Consider the following 2500-nt stretch of genomic DNA (forward strand, 5'->3'; position numbering starts at 1 on the left):
GTTGATCCAGTATTACGACGGATACGGTCAACGAATTCTTGGACATCAAAGAGGTTTTCGATTGAATTTCCCCATGTTTCACAACGTACTCTTAGCGGTATCCTACGATACGTCTCACTCTATTTGTGTGTGTGCGCGTTTACGTGCGTGCGATTTATGCGGTTCACCCCTTTACTTTCAGCGCCCTGCGGTCCCAACAAAGGTCCCGAGCACGCCATTATGCACAGTGTGGAAGCGTGTTTCCCCCACGACACTAGACGGGCTGCTCGCCATAGTGTTCTATTGTGGCACGCTCCACCCTGAAGTTTGGTTTGTTGTATATCAAGGAATTGATAGGCACTCAAGAATGTGTGCATCGGCCGGGTTTAATCGTCCGACGCGCAATATGCGTTCAACTTATCGGTGTTCATGTGTCCTGCAGTTCACATTGTGACGCGCATTTAGCTGCGGTCTTCATCGATCCATGAGCCGAGTGATCCCCTGCCTAGGGTTTTATAGTAAGGTTCCCAATGTAACACAATCCCGGTGGTACGTCCAAAGACTAACTTTCTGACTAAGTTGTCTTTATTACCCAATAGTCCCAGGCCTTGTGACTTGTGGCTCATGTCTACGCCCATGGCCACCATTCGCTAAGATAGTTTTGAAGTCACTTTGAAGGCCCAGGAACAACTCTCTTAGCACATCGGTTAACCTGGCGCCGCAGTCAACTCATGTGCTTGGATCGGATCGAGCTATTGAGTATTGGGCCTGCATACTCGCTCATCCGTATCCTTTGCGTACCGCCCCATGGCCCCGTCCTTAGAGTTAATGACTAGTAGGCTTAACTCTTTGTATGTCTGCACCACAGTTCCCGTTCGTTCCGTGCCGTGGCCGGATACGTATTGCACATCGGTATACCTGTCGCTACTCAGGCAACTCGTGTGCGTGGATTGGATCGAGCTCATGGGGTGTGTAGAGATTCCATGTTATAATTGCAAGTCCATATCCACTTTATAGGTTAAAGTCATAAGTTGTGATTGCACAACCATACTTCATAAGAGTTTAATAACTCTTCAACTAACTTTCGTTCTGGTGTCTTGGTATCAAATCGCGTAAGACACAAGATTCTACTGGCCAAATAGAATCTAGCACATTGGTTAACCTGGCGCCGCAGTCAACTCATGTGCTTGGATCGGATCGAGCTATTGAGTATTGGGCCTGCATACTCGCTCATCCGTATCCTTTGCGTACCGCCCCATGGCCCCGTCCTTAGAGTTAATGACTAGTAGGCTTAACTCTTTGTATGTCTGCACCACAGTTCCCGTTCGTTCCGTGCCGTGGCCGGATACGTATTGCACATCGGTATACCTGTCGCTACTCAGGCAACTCGTGTGCGTGGATTGGATCGAGCTCATGGGGTGTGTAGAGATTCCATGTTATAATTGCAAGTCCATATCCACTTTATAGGTTAAAGTCATAAGTTGTGATTGCACAACCATACTTCATAAGAGTTTAATAACTCTTCAACTAACTTTCGTTCTGGTGTCTTGGTATCAAATCGCATAAGACACAAGATTCTACTGGCCAAATAGAATCTAGCACATTGGTTAACCTGACGCCGCAGTCAACTCATGTGCTTGGATCGGATCGAGCTATTGAGTATTGGGCCTGCATACTCGCTCATCCGTATCCTTTGTGTACCGCCCCATGGCCCCGTCCTTAGAGTTAATGACTAATAGGCTTAACTCTTGTTTGTCTGCACCACAGTTCCCGTTCGTTCCGTGCCGTAGCCGGATACGTATTGCACACTAGTAGACACCGTAATCTGACGTATCTAACACACCACTATTGTAACTCGTCGTCGAAGGACCTTTCAAGTGCCTGATGGCCAGGGGAGCTCTTACACGGCACGGATACACAGTGATGCTCGCCCATCAAAGTGTACAACGATCGAGTTTGCTTAAGTGTCTGGGTACCTACACACCAGACACAATGCAATGGCCACGGATCCACACAAGGCACATCACATGCAGAAAGCTTCACCAGATTATGACACATACCACACTCTTGTAACTCGTCGTCGAAGGGGCGTTCAAAGTGCCTTACGGCTAGGGGAGATCTAGCACGGCACGGAGACACAGTGATGGTTGCCCATCAAAGTGTACAACGATCGAGTTTGCTTTCCGCGCAAGCGTTCTAAGTGTCTGGGTACCTACACACCAGACACAATGCAATGGCCACGGATCCACACAAGGCACATCACATGCAGAAAGCTTCACCAGATTCTGACACATACCACACTCTTGTAACTCGTCGTCGAAGGGGCGTTCAAAGTGCCTTACGGCTAGGGGGGATCTAGCACGGCACGGAGACACAGTGATGGTCACCCATCAAAGTGTACAACGATCGAGTTTGCTTTCCGCGCAAGCGTTCTAAGTGTCTGGGTATCTAAGCACCAGACACAATGCAATGGCCACGGATCCACACAAGGCACATCACATGCAGAAAGCTTCACCAGATT

The 2500-nt window shown here is 48.6% G+C and overlaps 1 non-coding gene across 1 annotated transcript; it reads right to left on the reverse strand.

Moving 5' to 3' along the window:
• Positions 1-334: 334 nt before the first annotated feature.
• LOC125773692 (5.8S ribosomal RNA) lies at positions 335-492 on the reverse strand. The gene has a single exon (XR_007420299.1). It is a non-coding gene; the product is annotated as a 5.8S ribosomal RNA (ribosomal RNA).
• Between the last annotated feature and the right edge of the window lie 2008 nt (positions 493-2500).

This window comes from Anopheles funestus (genome assembly GCF_943734845.2).
Source record: "Anopheles funestus chromosome X unlocalized genomic scaffold, idAnoFuneDA-416_04 X_unloc_46, whole genome shotgun sequence".
Lineage (NCBI taxonomy): Eukaryota > Metazoa > Arthropoda > Insecta > Diptera > Culicidae > Anopheles > Anopheles funestus.